Consider the following 12,203-nt stretch of genomic DNA (forward strand, 5'->3'; position numbering starts at 1 on the left):
CACCACGTGCAGCTACAATGTCAGTGCCCATCTGCGTCTGTCTGTGTCCACCATTACTTTCGCATCAAATTGTTACGTGAATGTGAGCAAAGTATAGAGGTATATTTAATATATACTGCTCTGTCGGGGCACCAAATGTGTGCTGAATGAAAGCACAGTGTGCGTTAGAACAGAGATTTCTGAGTAGTATATACAGAGAAAAATGGTAGAATCAAATTCATAATCGAGACCAACTATATAATTTGCAGGATGATGCAATATGAAAATATGGAACCTCTTATTCAAAAAGCGGGGAAGGGGAAGGCATTTGTATTTCTCTCATGGACTCTCTCTTGACCTATTATGGTGTTTTATCAGCTCTTTAATGTCTCAGTTCCTCGAGCATGAAGATACTGGCCAGGCAAGGGCAGACCTCACAGACACGCATGACTCAGCTCACGGGGTGCATGCTCAACCACCACCCTCCCCACACCTGCATTCACAGTAGCATATAAATGCCAAATGCCATAGGACCTGAGTTTTAGTGGTCGGCACCACATTGACATTGTACCAAATAATCTAGTTTTAAGAAAATAGCATCATCTGTCAATTGCTCATTCATTTGCTTTGTATTTACCTTGTAGATGCTTTTGCTGTATAATTGCATAAGAAGTGCACCTAATTTTGCATTTGTAATTATTTAAGTCGCATTATTATAAAAGATAATTAAGCAAATCTTGGAGATCGAAGACATTTTTTTTCCTTTAAATGCACCAAGATTACTAACTCCCAGGAGCTGCGGCTAAAGCCCCCTGTACTCAACACTGGAGATGCCACAAAAATGAGATGTACTTATGAAGTGTTAAAAGAAAAAAAGTGAGAAATACTTTAGGTATTGTGTGGGAGGAAAACTGCACCAAGAGTTGAAGAGGAATAGACAACAGAGGAGGAGAGAGACTGGGGAAGTGAGGAAGACTTTTCTTCTCGGGCCTTCTCTCTCCCCTGCATCCTGACTTCACTCCCCCTTACCTTCCAGTTTGTCACTGAGGAGCAGGAAAAGAGAGCAGGGCCAAAACAAGGATGGGAAAACGTATGTCATTAAAAAACAAACAACGCTAGTGGAGCCATATTCTGAGAAAAATAATAGACTTCATGGAAAAAATGGATCCTACAGCTAAAGAAAGAAGGTTCTTAGGGGTAAAGTTGTCATTTGCCAAAACCACATAACAAGTCTAAATTTATATAGCCACAAAGAATATAAAGCAAATATTGACAAATCTACAACAAAAAATAGACAAATCCAGGGGCTGGCCCCGTGGCCGAGTGGTTAAGTTCGCGCGCTCCGCTGCAGGCGGCCCAGTGTTTCGTTGGTTCGAATCCTGGGCGCGGACATGGCAGTGCTCATCAAACCACGCTGAGGCAGCGTCCCACATGCCACAACTAGAAGGACCCACAACGAAGAATATACAACTATGTACTGGGGGGGCTTTGGGGAGAAAAAGGAAAAAAAAAATAGACAAATCCATTATCATATTGGGATGGTGAAATACATCTCTTAGTAACTTGTAGAACAAGCAGGCAAAATATCAGTAGGATTTTTGGACTATCATAAAAATTGTAGAAGATTTGGTCAATAAAGTTGGACTAATGGAAATATCTAGAACACTGGACCTAGCAACTGAAGACTATGTATTCTTTTCAAGTAAATATGAACATTTACAAAAGTTGGCCATATAACGAGCCACAGAGTAAGTGTCAACAAATTTCAAAGGTTTGAATTTATACAGAGAATGTCGTCTGAACATAGTGCAATTAAGATGGAAATTAGTAACCGAAAGAAATCAAGAAATAAATTTTTAAAGAAGAAGAAATAGCTGGGGATATCAGAAATTATTTTGAATTTAATGTTAACAAAACACTAAATGCTAAAACATATGGATGAGCAAAATCGGTCAAAGAGGAAATTTCATAACATATATTAGAAAAAAAGAAAAGATGAAAACTAATGAATAAGTATCTATCTCAAGAAGTTAAGAAAATAAAGCAAGTGAATCTGAGGAGTGAATAATAAAGGACAGAATAAGACTAGAAATTAGCATATCAGCAATCATATAACAGAGGAGGAAGAAAACAAAACCACGTTTGTTATTTGAAAAAATTTTTAAAATTCATAAACCTTGGAGAGACTGATTAAGAAATAAAAGGAGCGTATGCAAATAACTAATGTCAGGAATGAAAAAGGAAACACCACTGTAGCAGGCTGAATAATGGTCCCCAAAGAGATCAGGTCATGTAGTTGTTGCATTATTTGGAAAAAGAGTTTTTGCAGACGTGAGTAAGTTAAGGATCTTGAGATGGGAGATTGTACTAGCCTGTCCTGGGGGGTCCTCAATGCTATCACAAGTATCTTCATAAGCGAGAGGTAGAGGGAAATATCATACATGCAGGGAGAAGGCCATGTGAAGATGGAGCTGAGATTTGAAGACATTGCCCTTGAAGATTGGACTAATATGGCCACAAGGCAAGGAATGCCCGCAGCCCCCAGAAATTGGAAGAGGCGAAGAATGGCTTTAAAGCTGCTGAAGGGAATGCTGACATCTTGATTTTGGAGCAGTGGAACTTAGTTCAGACTTCCGGCCTGAGAATAAATGTCTGTTGTTTTAAGCCCGTGAGTTTGTGGTAATTTGTTACAGGCAGGCACAGGAAATTAGTGCAACCACTCGACTATAAACATTGAAGTCACTAAAAAATTAATAAGAGAAAACTGTGAATAATGTTATGCCAATAAATTGGAAAATGTAAAAAAAATGCACAAATTCCTACAAAAACGCAAACTACCAAACAGGATACAAGAAGAGATTAAAAAGAATTTGAACGTTGTTGGGGCCTGCCTGGTGGTGTAGTGGTTAAGGTCGCCTGCTCTGATTCAGTGGCCAGGGGTTTGCTGGGTCAGACCCTGTGTGTGGACATATGCACTGCTTATCAAGCCATGCTGTGGCAGGTGTCCCACATATAAAATAGAGGAAGATGGGCACAGATGTTAGCTCAGGGCTAATCTTCCTCAAAAAAAAAAAGTTTGAATGGTGCTATAATTGTTACAAAACATAATCCTAAGTAAATAACTTTACCTAGAGAAAATATCAGTCCCACAGCGTTTCTCTGACAAATTCTATCTTATCTTTACCAAAGAAATAACAAGAATCTAAGACAAATTCTCCCAAATAAGATGAAGAGCTCCTTTATCTTTTCCAACTTGCTTTATAAAAACTTTTGTATTATAACCTGACAATTATATTATGAGAAAAGAAAATGGTAGGATTTTCTTGTTCATAAATAGAGATGGAAAAATTCTTTTTTTTCAAATTTTACTTTTTATTGCAGTAACATTGGATTATAACATTATATAGTTTTCAGATGTACATCTTAATATATTTCGAATTCTGTGTAAAATTACATCACGTTCACCACCCAAAGACTAATTATAATCCATTACCCGACATGTGTGCCCAATCCCCCCTTTTGCCTTGCCCCTCCCCCCGTCCTCCATGATAACCACCAATCCCATCTCTGTTGCTATGTGTTTGTTTGTCATTGTTTTTATCTTCTACTTATGAGTGAGATCATATGGTATTTGACTTTCTCCCTCTGACTTACTTCACTCAGCATAATACTCTCAAGGTCCATCCATGTTGTCACGAATGGCCTAGTTTATTATTTCTTATTGATGAGTAGTATTCCATTGTGTATATATACCACATCTTCTTTATCCATTCGTCCCTTGATGGGTACCTAGGTTGCTTCCAAGTCTTGACTATTGTGTATAATTCTGCAATGAACATAGGGGTGCAAGGATCTTTATGCCTTTGTGTTTTCAAGTTCTTTGGATAAATACCCAGCAGTGGAATAGCTGGATCATATAGTATTTCTATTCTCAATTTTCTGAGGAAACTCCATACTGCTTTCCATAGTGGCTGTACCAGTTTGCACTCCCACCAGCAGTGTATGAGCGTTCCCTTCTCTCCACATCTCTCTAACACTTCTTGTTTCCTCTTCTTAATTACAGCCATTCTAACAGGAGTGAGGTGAAACCTCATTGTAGTTTTGATTTGCATTTCCCTGATAGCTAACGATGTTGAGCATCTTTTCATATGCTTGTTGGCCATCTGTATATCTTCTTTGGAGAAATCTCTGTTCAGATCTTTTGCCCATGTTTTCATTGGGTTGTTAGTTACTTTGCTGTTGAGATGTATGTGTTCTTTGTATATTTTGGATATTAACCCCTTATCTGATATGTGGTTTGCAAATATCTTCTCCCAATTGTTAGGTTGTCTTTTCGTTTTGTTGATGGTTTCCTTTGGTGTGCAGAAGCTTTTTAGTTTGATGTAGTCCCATTTGTTCATTTTTTCTTTTGTTTCCCTTGCCCGGTCAGACATGGGACTTGAAAATATGCTGCTAAGACTGATGTCAAAGAGCATACTGCCTATGTTTTCTTCTAGAAGTTTCATGGTTTGGGGTCTTACATTCAAGTCTTTAATCCATTTTGAGTTGATTTTTGTACATGGTGTAAGATAATGGTCTGCTTTCATTCTTTCGCATGTGGCTGTCCTGTTTACCCAACACCATTTATTGAAGAGACTCTGAGATGGAAAAATTCTTAAACAAATATAAGCAAACCAAATTCAGCAATATATAAAAAGATTAATACACCAGGATCAAGGCAGATTTATTTCAGGAATGCAAAATTAGTTTTACATTAAAAGAGCAATAAATATAAGTTGCCACATTACCAGAATAAAGTTTCGCAGTAGGTGCAAGAAAAGGCCTGTGATACAGTTCAAAATCCATACATTATAAATATTTTTAGAAACCAGTGAAAAAGAAAGAAACATCCTTAATCTATTAAAGGTGTTTACAAGGAAACTATACCAAAATTAACGGTGAAAGCTTAAAACTTTTCTTTGAGATAGGGATAAGAGAAGTGTTTTTGCTTTCACCAGTTTTATTCAACATAAAATGAAGGTCTTTACCAGTATAGCAAGACAAAGGTGGGAAGTCAAAGATATACGAGTTGAGAGGGGATAAATAAAGCAGTAATTATGTGTGAAAGATATGTGTGGCATGTGAAAAATTCTAAAGAAACCACCAATAAATTGTTAGAATTAATACTTAATTTTATCCAGGTTGGCAGATGAAAAATAAATATACAAATCAAACTTTATTTTTATATATCAGCAAAAAATAGAAAATGAAATTTTTTAAAACTAACTATAGATATATATCCTTTACAATAGCAGCAAAATATTTCAAACAGTTACAATATTTATGCTATAAGAACTCAAGAATTTTTTTAAAGATGCTATTTTACAAGGCCATAACAATGTTCAAGAAAAATACAATTGAGGATCATAACACATTCATGAATGGAAGTCTCAATGTAACATCGATCTAAATTTTCTACAAATTGATCTACAGACTCAATGTCATGCCAATTAACATATTAACAGGTGTGTATGCATGTATGTAAATTAACAAGATGATTCTACAGTTTATATAGAAATGCGAAAAGTCAAGATAATTAGGAAAAAAGCAACAGCACAGAGGAGTGCTCTGGCAGCCTTCAAGCCTTATTGTAAGTATTTTAGAAAGAAACTAAGGGTGTGTAAGATTGACACAAATACTAACAAATGCATGAATAGAACAGAAGCAGGGACCCAGAAATGAACTAGAAATGGACCTGTGTATATAAGAGGTGACATTGTAGGGCTGTAGAGAAAGATCAGGCTTTCCAATGAAGGGTGTTTAAACAATTGGGTGTCCACATAGAAAAAGAAAAAGTTGGAAAACTTGACCTCCACTTTATGTCATACACAAAAATCAACCCCAGGTAATTTGAAGACATAAAAATGAAAGGTGAAACAGTAAAACTTTTAGAAGATAATATTTGAAAGTAATTTCATAACCTCAAAAAAGGGAAAGATTTTTAAAAATAGGGCACTAAACACACAAACTATAGAAAAAGATTGATAATTTGGATCATATTAAAATTAAGAATTTCTTCATCAAAAAACAGCATTCAGAGAGTGGAAATACAAACCACAGAGTTAAAGAAGTTATTTGCTACACATATAATCTACAAATGGTTTGTACCCACAATATATTAAAAACACCTGCAAATCAATAAGCACAGACCACCAGAAATGGGAATGAGACAATCGACTGCAACAGAATATTCATACAAAAGATATCCAAATGGCTAACAAAAGTATAAAAAAGTGTTCCATATTATTAGTCATCAGGGAAAGGAAAATGAAAACCATTATAAAATGTCACTACATAGTCATCAGAATTACTAAAATTTAAAAGTTTGTGATAACATTCAAACTTTCAGAATTTTCTCCCATACTGTTAGTGGGAAAATATATTGGAACAACCACTTTGGAAATAGTTTAGGATTATCTATTAAAGTTGAACTTATGCAGGCTCAGTGATACAGTAATGCTACCCTTGGAATATGGCAACAAATACGTGTACATACAAGCCAGGTGGTGTGGTATACAAGCAGGTTTGTAGAAGCATTATTTGTACTAGCAAAAACTGTACACAACTCAAATGTCCATCATTTGGAAAAATAAACAGTAGTATACAGCACTGAAGATAAACAAACTACTAATAATCACAACATGGATGAATTTCTCAAAAGTAATGTGGCAACAATTCAAAGAGACTTATGCACCTCCGTGTTCATTGCAGCATTATTCACAATAGCCAAGATGTGGAAGCAACTCAAATGCCCATCACCAGATGAATGGACAAAGAAGATGTGATATGTATATATATATGTATGTATACACACACACAGTGGAATACTACTCAGCCATAAAAAAGACAAAATCATCCCACTTGCAACAACATCAATGGACCTTGAGGGTATTATGTTAAGCAAAGTAAGCCAGACAGAGAAAGGCAAACACTGTATGTTTCACTCACATTTGGAAGATAAAGTAACACATGGACAAAGAAAACAGATTAGTGGTTACCAGAGGGTAAGGGGGTTGGGGGGGTGGGCATAAGGGCTAAAGGGACACATTTGTATGGTGGCTGACAAATGATAATACACAAGTGAAGTTTCACAGTGTTGTAAACTATTATAACCTCAATAATAAAAGCAAAAAGTAACATTGATTGAAAGAAACCAGGCCCCAAAATATTATGTACTGTACAATTCAGTGTATATAAATGTCAAAAGCAGACAAACTTCTACTATGTTGTTTAGAGATTTATGATTAGAAGGAAAGTTGGATCATGACTACCTGTGTTTTGGGAAAGAGGCATAGATGCATTATTTGTAAAACTCATAATGTGCTAATTCTTGATTTTGTTAATACTTTCAAGAGTGTTTATGAGAATTCATCAAGGAATATCTATGCTTATGTACTTTTCTATGTTTAAAAATATTTAAAAAGAGACATTGTTTACTGTCAAAAAGAATGATCAATCAAAATGTCATGAAGATAACGAACATATATGTAATTGATGATATAGACTCAAAATATACAAAGCATTAACTGACAAACATACAAAGAAATCAATAATTGTAACTGGAGATTCTAACACATTCCCCTAAGAAACTCCAATATCAAGCAGACAAAAATAAGCAGTGATGACATATTTAAAAAACATTAGTAAGGTGCTAACATGAAAATTTCACCCACCATTCAGAGTGCTCATTCTTGAGCACTTGAGCACAAGTGGAACTTTCTCAAAAATTGAATCCTAACTTAGCCACAAAAGAAGCTTTATTAAATTTTGTGATTCAACCTCACACAGACTATGTTCTCTGATAATAACAAAACGTAATCAGAAATCAATAACAAATATTTAAAAACATATTGCTGCAAAAATATACACATATACATGACACTGCTAAAAAGCCCTTGATTAAAGGGAAAATCCTAAGAAAAACTGTGGAATGCTAGCAGAAGCACCACATGCCAAATTTTGTAGAATACTGCTAAAGCAGTGGCTTTGAATACAGTTATTAAAAAAATTGTAAATTGAGTAGAAATGATCAACGTATTGGTGGTATATTGAATTATTGTCTTTATTCCTTTATTCCTCCCTGTATCTACACTCTTTGCCATGCAAATTTAAAGTTTCTCCCACAAAACTGCAGAGCGTATCGCCCTGGTCTTTGATTTTAAACTTGGCTGCATGACTTGCTTTGGTCAATGGCAAGTGAACTGACACAAAACAAGCGGGAGCTGGAAATAACCTTGTGCCTTGGGACTTGCTTTCTCGTGCCCTTTGTGTCATCATGACAAGAGGGTCTCTGAGTAGCTGCTGCCCCTTCAGCCTGGACCCCAGAGTGAGATATGTGGAGCAGACCTGAGCTAGCCAGATCCACCTGGTGAAGAACAGCCACTTGGTCAAGCCCTATCTAGCCACTCCAACCAACTCCAAGAAATAAGCACCTGTTTTATTCCTCATTGAGGTTTTGTGGTTGTTAACGCAGCAAAAACTAATAGAAAAATCAGCACCTAGCAATGGAGTTGCTGCTGCAATGAAAACCTAAAATATGTGGAAGTGACTTTGGGACAAAGGCCATGGGGAGCATTTAGAGAAGTTGGAAAAATATTACTGAAGGCTGGAAAATTGGCAATTCATGTTATATACTGGCAAGTCATTCAGAAGTTTGCCTATAGTAACTTGGAAGAAAGAAAATGAATCCAACAAGTTATGGACTTGAGAAAGATGGTTTATAGTCAGAACGCTGAAAGCTTGAGTTGATTGCTCTTAACTGCCTGTAAAAAGGTATGACGAGAAAGAGACGGACTCAGAAATTAACCGGTCAGTTTACAGTCTGAATTTAGAGGGAATGTAGATCATTTACATAGAAAATCCAGGACTGTAAACAAATGATTAAAACTAATAAGGAAGTTTAGCAAATTCTCAAGTATAACATCAACGTACAAAATGAAGTGGCTCTCCTTTAGTCAAAAACAAAACAAAAGGGGCCGGCCCTGTGGCTGAGTGGTTAAGTTCGTTCCCTCCGCTTCCACAGCCCAGGGTTTTGCTGGTTTGGACCCTGGGCGGGGACAAGGCACGGCTCCTCAGGCCACGCTGAGGCTGCCTCTCACATACCACAACTAGAAGGACCCACAACTAAAATATACAACTATGTACTGGGGGGATTTGGGCAGAAAAAGCAGGAAAAAAAAAAGAAGATTGGCAACAGTTGTTAGCTCAGGTGCCAATCTTTAAAAAAAGAAAAACAAAAACCAAAAAGTAATTCACTAATATATAGCAAATAAGTTGAAATTTGAAACAACTACAAATCTATAAAGTATCCAAGAATGGACTCAAAGAAAGCATGAGACTTTATGGAGGTAATTTTAAAATAACTTTATTAAAGAAATAAAGGAAGATAGGAATGAATGAAGAGATATAACACGTTCATTGAATTTGAGTTGCAAAAATGTTCATTTTCCCCAGAATAATTTGTACATTAAAAATTCTAATAAAATTTATAGAGGGATCATTTTGAGAACTTAAAAAAATATTTTGAGGTTTATGGGGAAAAATAAAATTCTTCCCAAAACTAAGAATTGGAAAATAAAACAAATTGCATGGGGGTGAGCGGAGGACACATTCTATCAGCTATTAAGAGAAACTACAAAACTATAGTCATAAAATAATATGGCATTGTGGCAGTAACATATAGATTGTCCAAAGAGTAGAATAAAAAAACTAAAAAGTAGACTTTCTATATGGTAGTTTGGTATAGTATAGATGTGACATCATACACTGATGGGGAAAAAAGAGATTGAAAAATAAAGTGGAATCTTATATCATGTTAAAAATATCGAAACTGCATTGAAAAAGACGTAAATGTGAAAAATAAATTGTAAGAATAATTGCAAAAAAAAGAAAAATATATTTTTAATTCTTAAAGCATAAGGGTGAAATTGATGAATTTGACTCTATTAAAATTAATAATTTCTAGTGAACAAAGACAAAAGTCAGTGTTACTAGATGCATGACAGACTAGGAGAAGACATTTGCTAAAACTGAAACTGACAAGGATCAATATCTAGAATATACAAAGAACTTCTGCAAACCAACAAGAAAATGATAGGAAACCCAATAGAAAAAAGAGCAAAGGTTACAATAGGCAATTCACAGAATGGAGAGCCTGAACTGGTACAAGAATAAGAAAAGATTTCAGAGAAGTGTAAATCAAAACAGACTATACCAGTCTAAAAATAATCAAACTAGTAAAAATTTAAGAGCAAAATAAAATTATGCACTGTGGAGGGAAAATGAAACTTGAACACTCTGCTAGTGAGAGTTCAAATTGATCTAATTCTGTAGAATAATTTCTGCAGTGAAAAGAAACATACCAATGGTTAATAATCAGTAAGTCCCTGTTGGGCATATAACTTGTGATGATAATTACATTGGTCCATAAGGAAAACACACCCAAAGATGTTCATTGCATTATTGATTGTATTTAGGAATTGAAAGCAACCTTATCATTCATCACAGGAAATAGATAAAATGTAGTCTGTGCTTCCAACGGTTTACTCTGCACTAGATTTCCTCCTGTTTTAGATGGATAAATCTTAAAAATCTAGTGTAGAGTAAAAACTAAGAAACCGAACAAGATAGTCAACACAGCACCATTTCTGCATATGAAAATTCTTAGATGCACAAACCAACATTATCTACTTTCCAAGGATTCACAATGAGACTTATGGTGGAGGAAGGAAATGAAGGTAATAGCACGGATTGAGGACAGAAATCCTTGATCTAAGCAATGGAATGAATTCAACCCTGTGCCCTGTATGTCCAAATAAGAAAAAAGATCTATTATTCAATTTTGAGAAACTGTTAAATACAGGGTTAGTGTTTTAAGATATTAGGATCAGGAGCTAGACACACTGGATTCAAATTTAATTGAGCTGCGTATTAACTGTATGATCCTTGGGCAACGTATTTAACTTCTGGGAGCCTCTTTTTCTTCATCTATGAAATGGAGTTATTAAAGGTGCTTACCTCATAAAGCTGTGGTGAACTATAAATTTTATAATGCATTCAGAGAACTCGCATAGGGCCCAGAACATAGTTAGGTCCATGACTGGTTTCTGGCCAAACCTGAAACGGCACATAGCCACATCCACGCTGACTCTGGACTATGTCAGCGTTGTCCACGCGAGAGAAGCTCCACAGAGAAGCTCCAATGCATCTGGATCTAAAAGATCCACATTTTCCCTCAGCCCTAATGACTTTTTTTCCCAGTCTCAATTGGATTTTCTGGAGTCTGATCTAGGCTCTTTTGGGGAAAGGAAAAAAAGAACACAAATAAAATTAATTGTCACCATATTAAATGTTTTTGTTAACTACAAGGTGTTTCCTTAAATTATCTAATTTAACTCTAACAATAATCCTTTAATAGTATATTTATCCCCATTTATAGAAACTGAATAGGCTTTATTAGCAAAGTCACATAGCTGGTTAGTGGCAGACCTGGGATTTGAATGCATGGATAATGGACTTGAAGTCCACTCGTGAAACTAGTATGGTGTGCTGTTTCTCGTGATCATTTTCCCATCTATTTCAGCACCATCAAATCTTATCAAACCAGAACCATAAGGAAGTCACATGCCATGGAAATCCTTGTGTGTAAAACATCCTCATATCTAAACATCATTTACTTATTACCCAGCCCAGGAATTACTCTCAACTATATATTATTTCTGTGGAGGAAGGGATTTTTTTTTCAATACCTACAGTTAAAAACCTGTCGTCATTTATAAGCATAAAGGTGATATTCAAGGCCAATCAATTCATTTTGTTCACTAAAGGAAAATCAAGGCAAAATAAAAGTCTAGTGCAGAAAAAGAATCTCAGAGACATTAGTACAAAAATATCTAAGGATATTTTTAAGACATTAATGTTTAGTATTTTTTATTTGTTATGATATGAAAGCATGTATTTTAAAGGAAAAAAGCCAACATTTACAGAGCTCTAGATCTGGTTTTGGAAATAGCTCTTCGGACCTGAGTTTTCTGTGCTGCTGTTTCTAATAGCAGCCAGTTCTTCACTTCCCAAGAAAACTGTGAAATTCGACTGAGCGTGGCAGCTGGAACTGGAGTGTGAATGGCGTGATTTGATGCTTCTGCTAGTCTGAATGTTTTCCTGTTAGGCCCTTTTAGCAGCCCCTC

Source organism: Equus asinus, chromosome 30, assembly GCF_041296235.1.
Source record: "Equus asinus isolate D_3611 breed Donkey chromosome 30, EquAss-T2T_v2, whole genome shotgun sequence".
NCBI classification, from domain to species: domain Eukaryota; kingdom Metazoa; phylum Chordata; class Mammalia; order Perissodactyla; family Equidae; genus Equus; species Equus asinus.